The following is a 15866-nucleotide window of genomic DNA, read 5'->3' as shown; positions in this document are numbered from 1 at the left end:
GCAGAAGCCACATGAAAGCTCTGTGCATTATGGGCTTGAGGTTCCAACAGGACTTCTAGCTGAGCCATAACCAGGCTTCAGACTCGAGCCTGCGTAGAGCTTTCAGTCGCTCACCCAGCTCCAGGTCCGGACTGGGGATCAAAACCGGCCCTGGCAAAGTGCTTGGCCGCCCCCCCTTCCCAATGCCCCCCGGGGTTGGGGTTGGGGGTACCGCCGAGCTTTTTGTCAGGGCCGGTTTTCGGCCAATTTTGTTACAGGGCTGATTTTGCAGCTATGCTGCAAAAACGGCTCTGTAACAAAAACGCCCCCACTGGCCCAAAACTGGCCCCCACCCATGCGGTGCACCGGGGGATTGTCCGGTGCCCGCTACGGCCAGTCCGGCCCTGCCCAGCTCAATTTTGGGGCCTATTCACAACAAAGTGTATTGGATCGTAAAATAGTATTTCTTTAGTGCTACTGTTAGACGGGGACCTGGAGGGTCGGCCGAGCACAAGGGGAGAGGCCTCCGGTGAGGGCCGTCCCCAGCGATCGTACAGACAAGTAACTTCCCCCCCACAGATGGACACCACACGAAGATCAGATTAACACCTTTTATAGGCAGTTCTTGAAGTAAGGTAGTACGATACAATGAGATCAGGACACGATGATCCTCTCAATTCTAGTCTCTATTAGGGAAGGGGGTAGCGGGACAGTCTTGGTACCCGTAGGTACGGCGGTGGAACGGTGATAGCTCACAATCCTCGAGCTCGGTGTTCGGACGGGTCAGACCGCGGCAGCGCCAGCAGGTCCCGAAGAGGTCGTAGGTGGCAACGGGCCGCGGCAGCGCCAGCAGGTCCCACGAGGATGAAGGTTGCAACGGGCCGCGGCAGCGCCAGCAGGTCCCACGAGGATGAAGGTTACAACGGGTCGCGGCAGCGCCAGCAGGTCCCACGAGGATGAAGGTTGCAACGGGCCGCGGCAGCGCCAGCAGGTCCCACGAGGATGAAGGTTGCAGAAGGCCGCGGCAGCGCCAGCAGGCAGGACAATAGTTCACAAGGCAGGGCTGCAGCAGCGCCAGCAGTCCGTCAAGGATGAGTTCGTCGCGGTGTCTCTTGACTCCAGGATACAACTGCCTTCCTGTTCTGGGGCTGCCTCAGTTATAGGTCTGGCGCTCTTTGATGTCCGGACCCTCGCTCTTGGAGGTCGGGAGGTCCGGGATGAGGGAGTCCAGACACCCAGCAGGGGGGTGGAGCCAGCGCCCGGGGAGGCTGGGGGTGATCGGCACCTGGCGGGAGAGAGCCATCGACACTTCTTACTCCCATTGACCTGCCAAGTGGTCCGTTCACCTCCTGGGTGGATGGTGGTGCCAGGATGTCGGGACCTGGCCAGGCCCGGGGTTGGGGTCGAGCTGAGGCCACGCGGCCTCGTGGCGCAGTGTCTAAGATGGCGGCTGGTCCGGACAAGGTTGCTGACGGTGGCCCAGGCCAGGGACACAGGGATTCCCGGGAGCAGACGTCCCATGGGGGACGGGTTGGGGGTTGCTTCTGCGGGTAGTACCTGGAAGGCCGGTACCAGGGCCCTGTCATGCGGGGAGGGAGCGAGCCCTTCATGGGGCCTGTCCAACATGCGTCCCCCCCAGCTGAAGGCGGGGAGAGTCACCCATCCTCTTGGGGACTTTCCTCGTCGAGGCGGAAAAAGCGGGACAGGCCGTCCGCGTTGGCGTGGTCTTGACCAGGGCGATGCTCTACAGTGAAGTCCATCCCCTGCAGGGAGATGGACCATCGCAATAGTTTGGGGTTCTCCCCCCGCATTTGCATGAGCCATTGCAGGGGCCGATGATCTGTTTGTACCCGGAAGTGGGTTCCGAAGAGGTAAGGCCGGAGCTTCTTGAGGGCCCATACTACTGCGAAGGCCTCTCGCTCAATGGTGCTCCAGCGCTGTTCTCGGGGCAGTAGGCGTCTGCTGATGAAGGCCACTGGTTGGTCGACTCCTTCGGGGTTCAGTTGGGAGAGGACGGCCCCAATACCATGGTCGGAGGCATCGGTCTGAACGATGAACTTGCGGCTGTAGTCGGGGGCCTGGAGCACAGGAGCGGTGCACATGGCGGCCTTCAGCTTCTCGAAGGCCGCTTGACAGTCGGGAGTCCAGTTGACTCTTTTTGGGTGGTTCTTAGACGTGAGTTCCGTGAGGGGCCCCACAATGCTGCCATAGTCCTTCACGAACCGCCGGTAGTATCCGGTGAGCCCCAGGAAGGCTCGGACCTCGGTTTGTGTTTCGGGGGGTTGCCAGGACTGAATGGCAGCTACCTTGAGTTGGAGGGGGGCCACCAGACCCCTCCCCACTTGGTGTCCGAGGTAGGTCACGGACCCCTGGCCGATTTGGCACTTGCTGGCCTTTATGGTGAGGCCGGCCTGTTGGAGGGCCTGCAGGACCTCTCGGAGGTGGTGGAGGTGGTCTGTCCAGTGGCGGCTGTATACCGCGATGTCGTCCAGGTAGGCGGCGCTGAATTCTTCGAGGCCCGCCAATACCTGGTTCACCAGTCTTTGAAAAGTGGCTGGAGCGTTCTTCATGCCGAATGGCATCACTCTGAAATGGTAGTGCCCATCCGGGGTGGAGAAAGCGGAACGTTCTTGGGCCCTGGGGGTGAGGCCGATCTGCCAGTAGCCCGCTGTCAGGTCGAAGATGCTTAGGTAGCGGGCTGCCCCCATGCGGTCGACTAGTTCATCTGCTCGGGGGATAGGGTGAGCGTCGGTTCGGGTGACCGCGTTCAGCCCCCGATAGTCGATGCAGAATCGGAGCTCAGGTGTGGTGCCCGGGGCCGCGGCCTTGGGGACCAGGACGACCGGGCTGGCCCAGGGACTGTCCGAAGGTTCGATGACCCCGAGGGCGAGCATCTTGGAGACTTCTTCTTGGATGCATGTACGTACCCGATCCGGTACTCGGTACGCCCGGTGTCGGACAGGAGGACTGTCCCCAGTGTCCACGTCGTGCAGGCACCAGGAGGTGACTCCGGGTGCGAGGGAGAACAGGTTTGCGAACGGCAGCAGGAGGGCCCGACAATCTTGACGCTGCTCTGGGGTCAGGGCCTCGGAGAGTCGGACCCCGTCCACCGAACCATCTCTTTCACGGGTCCTCAGTAGATCAGGGAGGGGCTCGGAGTCTCCTTCTGCGCCACTGTCGGTAGCCATCAGCAGGCTGAGCTCTGAGCGCACGAAGTGGGGTGTGAGTCTGTTGGCGTGGAGAACCCGGAGGGGGTTCCGGGGGGACTCCAGGTCGATGAGATAGGTGACGGGACCCTTGCGCTCGATCACCTTGAAGGGCCCGGTCCATTTGTCCTGCAAGGCACACGGTTCGATGGGGGACCTCACCCATACCTGCTGACCCGGTTCAAATTCGATGGAGGAGGCCTGTTGATCGTACCACTTCTTCATGTCCTCTTGACTGGCCTCAAGATTGGCTTTGGCGATCTCCCTGAATTTCCGGGTCTGATTGCGGAGGGTCAGGAGGTACTTGTAGACGTCTGGAGGGGTTTTTAGGGGGGCCATTTCCCATTCCTCCTTCACTAGGCTGAGAGGCCCGCGAACGGGGTGTCCGTACAGGAGTTCGAAGGGGCTGAAGCCGAGGGACTTCTGGGGGACTTCTCGGTAGGCGAAGAGGAGGCACGGTAGTAGCACGTCCCACTGGCGGCGTAGGGGTTCTTCCAGCCCCATGATCATCCCCTTGAGAGTGCGGTTGAACCGCTCGACCAGTCCGTTTCCCTGGGGGTGATAGGGGGTTGTGAATCGGTAAGTGACCCCGCACTGCTGCCAGAGGGATTTCATATACTTTGAAATAAAGTTTGTACCCCTGTCGCTGACGACTTCCCGGGGGAAGCCCACTCGAGAAAAGATCCCCATTAAGGCTCGACCCACTACTGGGGCTGTTATGGTACGAAGGGGGACCGCTTCAGGATAGCGGGTGGCGTGGTCCACCAGGACCAGGATGAAGCGATGCCCTTGTGCTGTTCGGGGGTCCAGGGGCCCCACAATGTCTATTCCCACCCTTTCGAACGGGGTGGTCACCACGGGGAATGGTTGTAGGGGTGCCTTGAGTTTGCGGCCGCTCTTCCCGCTGGCCTGGCAGGTCGGGCAGGACCGGCAGTGGTTGGAGACGTCATTTCTCATTTTGGGCCAAAAAAAGTGAGTCACCAGGCGGTGGTAGGTTTTGTCTTGCCCCAGGTGCCCAGCCAGGGGGACATCATGGGCCAAGTTCAACAGGAAGTCTCTGAAGCGGAGGGGCACCACCAGCACTCGACCGGCCCCCAGCTCTGCGATTCTCTGCTCGCTGTACAAGAGATCATTGTCCCAATAAACCCAGTGGGCCCCGGTGGTGTCTCCTTGGCCCTGGGCGAGCGCTTGCTGTCGCAGTCCCTCGAGGGAGGGACAGGTCTTTTGCTCCTGCCGGAATTGTTCTTGGGTGGGCCCCCCTTCTTGACGCCACTGAGCCAGGTCGGGCAGTTCGGGGGGCTGTGCGGACCCCTCTGGGGTTGGGTCCGGGTGGTCGGTATGGATGGAGTCTTCTTCGGGAGCGATCGGGGGGGGGAGGTGCTGACCATTCGGGTTCTTCCGGTCTAGGGATGGTGCGGGTGGCCATGGACCGGGTGGTCACGCACGCCCAGTCCGGGAGACCCAACATCCCCAGATGCTCTCTTCTTTCAACAGCTGCCCACGGGGAGCTCTCGAGATCGTTCCCCAGGAGGCAGTCCACGGGGGCATTGTCGCGGACAGTTACTTTTAGCATGCCGGACACTCCTCCCCATTCGAAGGGGACGCAGGCCATCCGACACAGGCTCTCCGAATTGTCTGCCGATTGGACGGGGCAAAGAACGTTTGGCAGGATTTGTTCTGGGGTCACCAGGTGACAGCGGACGGCCGTCACACTGGCCCCGGTGTCACGCAGGGCTTCGGCCTTGCGCCCATTTATGCTCACCCATTGGCTGTACTTCCGAGTGTTGGCTGGCAGGGGAGTCCGCGGGACCATGTCTCTTCCCCCTAGGCAGGCCAGGGTCATGGCGGCAGGTTCCCACTCGAACTGCCCCGACTCGTATGCTTCAGTGTCTTCGGAGACTTGTTCTTCTCCTAGGACGGCGGCCGCCACCTGGCGGGGCCCGGGCGCCAGGTTCTTCGGGCAGGTCGGGTCACTGGCGTAGTGGCCGACTCGCTGGCATCGGTGACACGTAACGTTGGCTCGGAACCCCGGGCGCATCGGGGGGTTTCCCCGGCGGGGTGGTGTTGGCGGGAGTGACCGGGACAGCGTCTCTGCCTCGGCCCGGTCCTCCTCCTCCTCCTCGGGGACGATGATGACCTTGGTTGGATCTGTTCTGCTCATTCGGCCCACTCCGGGCCACTCGGGTGCTCTCCCACCGGTCCGCCTCGGTGGCGAGCTGCCGTGGTTCAGTCAATTTACTGTCGAGGAGGTGCTGCCTGAGCTCGACGAAACAGTTGTTGGAGAGGTGCTCCCACACAATGAGATTGAAGAGTTGTTCGTAAGTGGTTACGTTGTTACCCTTGATCCACCCCTCGAAGGCTCGGCTGAAGTAGTTTACGTACTCCAACCAAGTTGTACCTGGGATCCGGGTGCAGTTGCGGAACCTCTGGCGGTACATTTCGGGCGTGAGCCCATATCGGCTGAGGAGGGCGGCCTTCATGTGGTCATAGGACGTCATTTGATGGTCCGGAAGCTGCAGCAGGGCATCACGGCCCTCATTGACGAATCTTCCCCATAGCCCAGCTCCCCAGTCACTTCGAGCGATCCGGTGGGCCGTCATGGCGATCTCGTATGCCTTGAACCACTGCTGTATGTCGTCGTTCCGGTGGTATTCTCGGACCACATCCTTGGGGATGTGGACCTTCTGTTCGGTAGTACCCTGGGAGCGCGGTGGCTCGGGCACCCCTAGGTTTGGGTTCAGTTTGCGTATTTCTATCTCTGCTAGTTTGCACTTGTGTTCGTATGCCAGTCTTTTTTCTTCGAGATCCCTCTGTCTCTGTTTTTCCTCTCGCTCTTCTCTGAGCCGTAAGTGTTCTAGGTTTATTTTCTGTTCCGCCAGCTTCAATTCTCCGTCTAATTTGAGCCGTGCCAAGTCTAGCTCGTGTAGTCTATTTTTTCCCCGCTCCTGGATCTCTTCTCGGGAGGGACCCGTTCTCCGTTCTTCCGTCAGGGTGGTGTTGACTTCCGGGGCTTCGAGGTCCCGGGGTGTGGCGGTATTCGTCTCTGTCCAGGCCTCTAGGGCGTTTTTGAAGTCTTCTTTTGTGCTTAGCCCGGTGGTAGCAATGCCTAAGTCCATGCAAAATTGTTTTAGCTCTCGGTGGCTGTATTCCTCCAGCTTTTCCATCTGGAACTTCTCTGCCGATCCGCTCTCTTTGGTCGTCATTGTGGTTTAGTCGTAGGGTGAGTTACTATCTGTACGGTACGCGTTGGTTCGGATCGCGCCGCTGGCCACCAATGTTAGACGGGGACCTGGAGGGTCGGCCGAGCACAAGGGGAGAGGCCTCCGGTGAGGGCCGTCCCCAGCGATCGTACAGACAAGTAACTTCCCCCCCACAGATGGACACCACACGAAGATCAGATTAACACCTTTTATAGGCAGTTCTTGAAGTAAGGTAGTACGATACAATGAGATTAGGACACGATGATCCTCTCAATTCTAGTCTCTATTAGGGAAGGGGGTAGCGGGACAGTCTTGGTACCCGTAGGTACGGCGGTGGAACGGTGATAGCTCACAATCCTCGAGCTCGGTGTTCGGACGGGTCAGACCGCGGCAGCGCCAGCAGGTCCCGAAGAGGTCGTAGGTGGCAACGGGCCGTGGCAGCGCCAGCAGGTCCCACGAGGATGAAGGTTGCAACGGGCCGCGGCAGCGCCAGCAGGTCCCACGAGGATGAAGGTTACAACGGGTCGCGGCAGCGCCAGCAGGTCCCACGAGGATGAAGGTTGCAACGGGCCGCGGCAGCGCCAGCAGGTCCCACGAGGATGAAGGGTGCAGAAGGCCGCGGCAGCGCCAGCAGGCAGGACAATAGTTCACAAGGCAGGGCTGCAGCAGCGCCAGCAGTCCGTCAAGGATGAGTTCGTCGCGGTGTCTCTTGACTCCAGGATACAACTGCCTTCCTGTTCTGGGGCTGCCTCAGTTATAGGTCTGGCGCTCTTTGATGTCCGGACCCTCGCTCTTGGAGGTCGGGAGGTCCGGGATGAGGGAGTCCAGACACCCAGCAGGGGGGTGGAGCCAGCGCCCGGGGAGGCTGGGGGTGATCGGCACCTGGCGGGAGAGAGCCATCGACACTTCTTACTCCCATTGACCTGCCAAGTGGTCCGTTCACCTCCTGGGTGGATGGTGGTGCCGGGATGTCGGGACCTGGCCAGGCCCGGGGTTGGGGTCGAGCTGAGGCCACGCGGCCTCGTGGCGCAGTGTCTAAGATGGCGGCTGGTCAGGACAAGGTTGCTGACGGTGGCCCAGGCCAGGGACACAGGGATTCCCGGGAGCAGACGTCCCATGGGGGACGGGTTGGGGGTTGCTTCTGCGGGTAGTACCTGGAAGGCCGGTACCAGGGCCCTGTCATGCGGGGAGGGAGCGAGCCCTTCATGGGGCCTGTCCAACAGCTACTTTCATACTCATAAATACTTTTGTGAATCAGCCCCATGATCTTTACCTCCTAATTTTATGCATGGTCAAAATGAGCACCATATTATTTCTTTTCACTTTGAGATCTTGGGAGTTCCACATAATTGCAATGCATCATTCTTTGATCTATATAATTTGTCTTTTAGCTGTGAGATATTGTGTGATCTTGGCAGCAGCAACATAAACCTCTGAGCTACTGAACCACTAATTGACATTAAAATGCTGGTTCAGACTTCCCTCTGGGTCCTTGTATCCTATGTTTAGAAGGTTTGTACTTTTGTTGTTCGTAGGGTGTCAGAAATATATGACCGATTCACATAGCAGTAAGTCCAGCACCACACTTGGTCAACCACTGATACTGCAGCACCCTCACACAAAATCGGTGGTGAATTGAAATAAAATCCCATAGGAAATAATTTTCAATGAAAATAGATTATTTCAAGTAGTTTAAAATATAAATATAATTTAATGTTAATTCATAAAGATGAAAATGTATAAATTAATGAAACAATAACTTGTATTAAACTAAAACTGCATTAATTCTAATGAATTCATTAGTATTAAAGCATAAAAATAATATTTTTTTCTCGTTTGGAAATTTATTTTTTAATTTAAAGTGCAGAAAAATAATCACAATATATTTCCATGTATTAACGTTTTAACTCAAAATTAACTTAATAGTGCCATAGCATCTTTTATTTTGGGTACATTTAAAATAAATATGTAAAATGAATTTACATTAATATTTAACTTGCAATATTTATTTTCCTATACTTTACCGTGCAGACTCTCCACTTTAACTACAGAGTTATACTCTTTTTACCTTTACATTATTATGCAGAGATCTCCTACTCTTTACTAAAAAATGCGCCTGTGCTATAATGTTGCTGCAATGTTGCTGCAAACCTGGTATAGTTATCAATGTCGCGTAATGGCATAATTTCTGAAATTTCACATAAGAAGCTTAACACAAACTTTCCTAAATTAACCCTGCGAAGGATGTTTCATCAGCTCCTATAAAATGGTGCTTATATTCTGATATTTATACAAATTAAAGAAATACCCTTTAAACGCATGCATTTAACAAACTGCACAGTTACATAACAACAAATAAGTGACCACACATTGCAAATGTTATTATACATAAATACATCATAAACTAATGCACAGTTTCAAGTTTAGAGAATACCAAACACAAAGTGATAATAAAGAACACTTGGGAAATATGTAAGCTTGGTTGGTTGGTAAATTGTAGGCTCAAATCAGTTCATTGTCCCACTGCAGGGTTCTGCACCACCCCATACAATCAGGTAAACATCTGCAGGTACCAATCCTAGTTCGATTGTAAAGAAGGCAACTAGGTGATGTTGCTTCTCAGCATGAGCTGTACACTTCAAGATCCCAGCATGGTGCCTTTGACTGCATTTTAACAGCATTTTTGAGAGTTTGCCATAGGATTACCTTGTTGCTCGGAGTCAGTAAAACACCATGATTTCAATCCTAGACTTTTGTTTCATAGATCTGTGAACCCTGTGAGGTGTATTTATTTGCTTTGAATGGGATAAGTCGGATTTACGCATCAGGCAGAAATGGTTTGCAAGACAAATAACTGGAAAATGGTGTATTGCTGATCTCTGAATTCTCGCGAGGGAGTGTGAAATGGCACAGGCCACACAACTCCTCTTGGCAGGATATGTTGTATCCAAGTCTTCCCCAATCAAAACTGAGTTTGTTTTCCAAAGGCATGTGAAGATTTTGTTGCACAAAGCAGCAATTTCGATTGAGAACACGATCTCCGAAAATGACAATACATAGGACCACGAGTGAAAAAGTATTATTTTTTTAAATTTTCCCTCATGGTCGTATGTTGAAATGCCCTCCACCCGGTTCCACTGCCCTACCACTCTTACCTGCATGGGCCGCGGCTGCTGTCCACCTATCATTCTTCAGAAGATCATCGAGAATGCAGGTGTGACTCTTCCCCCTTTATAGGGTTTAAGGTGACCTGGGACACAAGTGAGGTGCTACGATTGTCTTCCCCCCAACACCAGAGCTTCCATTTACAGATACTCATTTCAATGAAAACTGTCAATGTTCAGGTATCCCGGCATCCCCTTTAATGGTGGCCATAGGTAGATGGTAGAGGATAACTTTGAAATACTGAAACCAAAATCAGGTTGCTGTTCCCTCCAACAACCTTCTTACGGGGCAGAGCCCAAACTATGAAAATGGTGGTTGCTTCAAGATTTAATTACTTGTTTGCCATACTACTGCTACACCTTCCCTGGGCATTATTGAGGAGACTTGACCATGAGATCTTGACCTTTGTGAGGGGACGAAACAAAACTAGAACTGAAAGCCAGAAAATTATACACACCAAAGAATTCAGGAGGCCTATGGATGCTTCACATGGAGTTTACCTAATGGCTAATTAGCTCTCTCAACTAAGCATCTTTGGGGTGCACTCACATGCTATGAGTTTCTGGAGGGACCTGGAAAATGGGAAGCTAGATTCTCACAGCAGCGGGGGACGGCCTCTATCTATTGGGTGACTTCACCAGAGTCCCTGATGGATAAGCTGATTATCCTTCCGACCATTGAATCATGGCCAGATGATTTGAAACGCTACAAGTCCGAGGTCGCGGTGACAAGACCCGTTGGCAGTCACCCTGCGGATGCGCGATCTTGTGACGCGTGGCTTCCGTTTTATTGAGGTTGCAGGTATGCTGTAGTGACGCAACCTGATGGTTTGATGTAAATCCCACATGAAAACGTAAATTTGGATCCCTAGCCCTGACGAAGTTGCTTAAATTTGATAACAGCAACGAAATATGTTGGCTAGTTGTTATTGATTATGACTTAATAGCAGTCATGTTTTAATGTGGAAAAGCTTACAGCAAGGAATAAAGGGTATCAGCAGCAAGTAAGATTTACCAATTTTTAATGGTGAGGATTATCTTTATGTTCTCACGGGACCCTTGAACTCGTGTATTGTTTTTGCACATATAGGAAGTACACTCACATTTAGGTTCTGTCTTCTTGTTTTCATTGGGTTAAGGCTTTGTGTTAATAACTACACGCACATTTTCCTTTCGGAAAGAAGGTAACGAATGATGATAAGTGGGTTTTCTGTCGAGTACCAGTCAGTTTCCCCTTGTGGTGTTGCTACCGTGAGGTGCCTTCTTTCCTTTTCACATTTTTTTCTGTGGATGAAAGGTCTGTGGATGGTAGTTTGTATATTTCTTTTTTAGAGATCAGATACACCACAGCAAAGTGTCCAATTTATTGAATTGGTTGCTGTAGGTGAGGTCGCAAAGAAATTGACCCTCTCAGGCTGTGATTTGAAAAATATTTACGGTGTATCAATTCAGGGACAGCCATTTATTGATAGTGAACCCGTTGAGTGGGGGGCTGGTTGTCCTGTTGTTCCCCCTGAAGCTCCAACTGTATTGATGATCCCTATACATAGGTACCTACTGGTACATCAATGGGTACACAACAAAGCCCAGCAGTGGTGGAATGCAGCTCCTTACACTAGAAGAGTCCCACTACGATGATAGTCATGTAAGGTGGCGGGCATCTGTGCAAGAGACCACCAGGGTCTGAAAATCAGCCCGGGCACCAAAAGTAAAGTGAGCGAATCAAATAGCTAAAATGTGGCCCACATTCTGCAAATCGGGGCTGTTTTATCAGATCAGTCTTTCTGCCACGTACAGATTGTCTTCCAAGCCAGTACGGCCTTGTATACCACCTCCTTACACTAGGATGTAGCACATTTTTGTCTTCTGATTAGGGTGCATATAGCTTAGTTACTGACCAGCTACAGAAATATAACCCACTGTCTGAGGTCTAAACTAGGTAAACCATTGATTTAGGCTCAAGACTCTCCGATTTGCTACTATTTACATAGGTAAGGGGGCCTTAGACAGATGGTGTCCGGCTTATACAAAGTGATTATCTCTCACTCCTTTTCCAAACCAGTAGAGGAGGAACTATGAAGAAGACGGCAGACTTTGCTACACCTTGACCTCTAGACGAAGACATACACATCTTATGATCCTGTCGCACACTGGATTTGTAGTTTTGATGCTGCCAGTTAGGGGTGCCTCGGGTGCTCCTGATCACTAAGAACAACCACTTTGGCTTTCGATATGCTGGGATGAGGGATACCTGTTGACATGTACCTTTTGGCAGGTATATGGTGTGGAGCGGACTGTGAGACTCTCAGAGTCTCATGGACTTCAAGGTATTGAAACATTGTTGCACCAGTAGCACCTGCTGACTAGACTTCTCTTGAAAAGCTGAGGTATCTGGCTTGCTTTAGTCACCTTTGCAGGTCCTTGTCCTCTTCCTTGCTGTACCTTCCATGATACCCTGTTGTACTGTGTAAGATTATAAGAATAGTGACACATTATTGTCTACTTTAAATGTTGATGTGACACTGTGACCTCTCGCTGCCTGGTGGAGCCGCGAAGGTCTCATTGTTCCACTCCTACATGCTATGTGGAGACCACAGTACAACTGGCCCAGATGGGAGGGGGCGGAGGGAGTTAGATCAGATTGTGAGACCGCAATCTGGTGTGGTGCTGCATGGGCGCTGTGTCCCGGAGCTGTTGGTGGCAGGTACTACAGAGGTTGCCCCTTTTGCCCTAAGGTGTACCTTTCAAGTGGGGGTCTGGCATGGAGAGAGGATGCTGCAGCTGCTTGGGACTCCAACCTCCAGTAGGCACAGACATGCAGAAGGGAGAATGGCCAGCACGTAAGAACCATGTCATCAGCAGTAAACTTTCTGGGGAGCCATTTGACCCTCTACCAACTGCCCCCATCACAGACGGTGGGGCGCCTGTCTGTCCGTCCTCCTAACTACAGTTGCGACACACAGGAACCTGGGGCTGTGGGGCTGCTGGGGAAAGACCTGCCACTCCTGGGCACACACTTCTTCTATAAAAGAATCACGCATTGCAAGAAGTATTGTGCCCAATACCTATCCTGAGATGCCTTTCACCCCAGGAACAGTTGTGTATGGAGATTTAGACCCCTATATGTGCCATTAAATTCTGAACTGTCATAATCAGTTTGAGACATAGACTGGTCTGCTCGTGTCCAGTTCAGGGTGTCTCTACTGAGGTGGCAAAGTGAGTTAAAGAACGATGATGGATTCAACCCAGATCTGTGACTGGGGGTGAGTGTCTGAAAAGTTTCAGTGCTCTGTCCATCATCTCCTTGTGTTTACTTTGTCTCTACTCCACTGCCCAGGTCAAATACTATGCTGGGGAGAACAACTGGATACTGAGAAGATAATCCGGTTGGCATCTCCCTAAACACCTCCAGTACAATCTGAGGCTACAACAGGGACACCATGGAAACTCTAATGTGAATACTCCAGTACAGCCGATATCACCCATTAACCTTAGAAGAGTTTTGGATAGAGCTAGTGTCAGGCAACTGCCCCAGGAGGAAGAGGTTAACACCACACATCTCCTGAGCACTAACACAGCTCATTTGGAGCCCTGCACAGCACCAAATATTTGGTCCCAGGCAGCCATGAATAAAGGAGACCAAAAGCAGGCCAAGCTTGCCATTGCATTCCAAAAGTCTACATGATCAGGAGACTATGAATAGTTGTCACAAACTGAGGGGGAGGGGAGTACACCAGAGAAGGAGCAAGTGGAATACATGGACATCAAGTCTTTGCTAAAAAATCCTGTCCCCTACTAGTAACAAAATATACACTTTGACTGCCCACATACACCATAAGAAGGATAGAGTCACCATATCTGAGATTTCAAAAATGAGTTAATCACTGTTTGGCCAGCCTAAGACGGCCAGCCAAACCGTCATGCGCACTAAGGTGCAGTACCTACTCCTCCTCCCTCTGCGTCACGGGAGCCCAGCCCCACCCCGCCCAGCCCTAACCTTGCTGTAAGATACTAAAAATAAAATCATTATAACTTCTGTTATTATCATTTAATTTTTCCTTTTACAAAGCTCCGAGAGCAGTGGGGCGACATACCTACGCCTTAGCATGTGCATGTAAATAGAGCGCTCCTGTATTCTTTACATTCCATTCGTTCTATAGGGCCACTACCATAGTTAGGAGTGGAGTCTCGTTGTGGCTTCTTGATGTGATTGCGGGTCGTAATGACCATAATCCTGCAAGGAATTTTAGGTTGTTCGCATATTCCTATTATTAATACCTATGGCCCGAATACTGACTTCTCCGCTGCCTTTCAGGATGTTCTGGACAGATACAGCTGCTAGGACTCCCGCGCTCCACTATGGGGGAGTGACCTTAATGCCCCCTTGACCCTAGGCTAGACAAACATAATTCAATGTGGAAATCATGATCTACTGTGGCAGTCACTCGAATGTTTCTGATAGATGTCTGGAGATCATTCTGCAGAAAACACTCCTAGGCCGGATAGATGCTTGGGGGCAGTGCTTAATTGCTGCAGGTGGTTTCCAGTGCTCTCCACAATCACTTTTTTGCCAGGGCTACGAGGCAGCTGTGCTTTGCCCATCTTGTCTTTGTGTCTCGGCCTCTCACTCTCTCCCATCCGCAGACGTGTTTACTCCTGGCTCACTGGTGACTGGATTTCGGGCTTTCACTGGGAATGGGGAAGGCAGGCGGGCTCTCCAGGAGCCATCTTTGTTTCTGCGGTTGATGAGCCTTCCCCCTCCCGCGAAACGTGTTGGAGAGCTTCTTGAAGGAATGGAGATTGGGGAGGGCTGGAGTCTTCATGTCTGTTGCCTGTCACATGGGCTGGCCTTCAGCAGCTCCCTATTGGTTCCTGAAGGTCTGGGGAAACTCGCTGGGTGGGTGTTTGTGTTTTCTCCATTCGTCATCGGATGCAGATGGAGGGAAATTGTGCAGGTGATGCTTGCTTCGCATTTGTAGCCCCGTGGGGTGCTAGTTTTAAATGGGAGCCAGATTTGTGGCGAGTCGGTCCCTTGTACCAGAGTTGCTCAGCAGAATGCTTCTGGCAGTGTTGTGCTCTAGCCTGGCACGGCTGTCCCTCCACAAGGTTTCCTGTGGCTGGGGTGGATTCATTCTTCGTGGGCTGTGACTCGGGGGAGAGGTGACTCATGGAGGTTTTTCACTTCCCTCACTCCTTTCAGTGCACCGAAGCCTGAAGACAAGGCCCATTAGCAAATGGTTTGGACTGGTGGGGGAGGCCTTTATCTGGGATCTATCAGCCTGATTCATGTACGGGCCGTTTTGAGTGTCCCTAATAGCGAATTATAGCGACTCGCTATTGAGGAAACGCAAAACGGCATTCATGTACTTTTCGGGGAAAAAATAGCGACTCGCACGCGGGCGCTAAATCCGTTAGCGACTAACTAAAAACGCAGAAAAATCGCTATTCCCGGCTACCTGCGTCGGGATTGCGACTCGCAATCTCGTGCGATCGGGATTGCGACTCGCAATCCCGTGCGATCGGGAATGCGACTCGCATTCTCGCGCGATCGGGAAAACGGGAAGTCGCTTTCCGAGCACAGTGATGACATCACAACCAGGAAGCAGGCAGTTCCCACCCCCAAACACCACAGTGAGGCAAACCTTCGAGGGAGCAAGTCGGAAAGCAGACGCTAAACCAGCGATAGCGACTTCACAAACGACTGTAATAGCGACCTAACTGCTGCCATGTCTGAGGAACCTGTCCCTGGCCCCAGCAACAGCGCAGGACGAAAGAGAAAGCTGAAGTTCTCAGAGCAGGAGCTCGAGAACCTTATTGAAGGGGTGGTGGCCAACCATGACAGGCTCTTCGGGATCAACTCCAGGAAGGTCCCAGAGCAAGACAAACGGAGGATCTGGCTGGGAATAGCCTCCAGCGTGAACTCGGTGGGTGTGGCCGATAGGTCATTGGAGGAGCTTAAGAAGCGATGGTACGACCTCCGAGGTCGTGCCAAGGAGAGGGTGGCGGAGCGCCTTGGAGAGGCATCGGGCACTGGAGGTGGCGGACCGACAGTCCCACCCAACACACCCTTGGAGGACCAGGTCGAGAACACCCTTGAGAGGGAGGCGTGCGTTGGCGTCACCCCTCTGGACTCCTCCCGCCCCACCCAAGACACCCAAGGTAAGTGGCATGCGACTGCGACCCTGTCCCCTATGACCGTCCCTGACCAAATAGGCTCACTTATTGGCCCTTAGTCATGCCTTTGTTGCGCATCAGGGTATGCCCTGAAGCATTGTGGGAGATGTAGTATGTCCACAATGTAGTAGTACCACAATGCA

The sequence above is a fragment of the Lissotriton helveticus genome, chromosome 3_1 (assembly GCF_964261635.1).
Source record: "Lissotriton helveticus chromosome 3_1, aLisHel1.1, whole genome shotgun sequence".
NCBI classification, from domain to species: domain Eukaryota; kingdom Metazoa; phylum Chordata; class Amphibia; order Caudata; family Salamandridae; genus Lissotriton; species Lissotriton helveticus.
This window is presented reverse-complemented; position numbering follows the sequence as displayed.